This window comes from Alexandromys fortis, unplaced genomic scaffold (genome assembly GCF_014885135.2).
Source record: "Alexandromys fortis isolate MF-2015 unplaced genomic scaffold, M_Fortis_MF-2015_v1.1 scaffold_206, whole genome shotgun sequence".
Lineage (NCBI taxonomy): Eukaryota > Metazoa > Chordata > Mammalia > Rodentia > Cricetidae > Alexandromys > Alexandromys fortis.
The window spans coordinates 1,428,416-1,429,037 of record NW_026068097.1 but is presented as its reverse complement, the minus strand read 5'-3'; positions in this window follow the sequence as shown (position 1 = coordinate 1,429,037).

Below are 622 nucleotides of genomic sequence, written 5' to 3'. Positions count from 1 at the left end.
ATATATGTATTTTACTCCTTCAGAACCTCAGGAAAGAAAAAAGGTTCCACCTTAGGTCTGCATTTGAAGGCTGATCTATCCATTAACCACAGAATCATGGAGGACTGGGTAGTGGTTGAGCACTCATATTTCCCAGCATTAATACTTGGATATGTATACTTTAAAGTAGAACTTGCTGATGCTTTAGTGGCATTTTGTAAACAGCAGCTTTTAGCCTGGGATATTCAGAACATGCATGTCTAGAGATGTCCCCTCCTTGCTCTTGAATCCAAGATTAAGTGAGTCTGCTCACAACCCAGACTCTACCCTCGAACATTCTCTCACATCTGAATGATTTGTCCTTTCTCCAATTCTTCACTCATTAAAAGCCCTTGGTTATGAGGCTGTCCAGAGGTACTTGCTTCATCCATGCCCATGTTACTTGACATTCTAGCCTGCAGCTGTTGATGCTGCCCAATACACAATGTACAAGGCAAGAGCTGAACCATGGCCAGTGTCATCAAATAAGGAAGAGAAGCTCAACCCAGCCATGGATGGTTTCACGCTAAGCAGTTCTCACTCCTCAGTCTGAAACTGTAGCACTCACAGAAGAGCAACTAAGCTGCTTCTCTCAGGTTCTTGA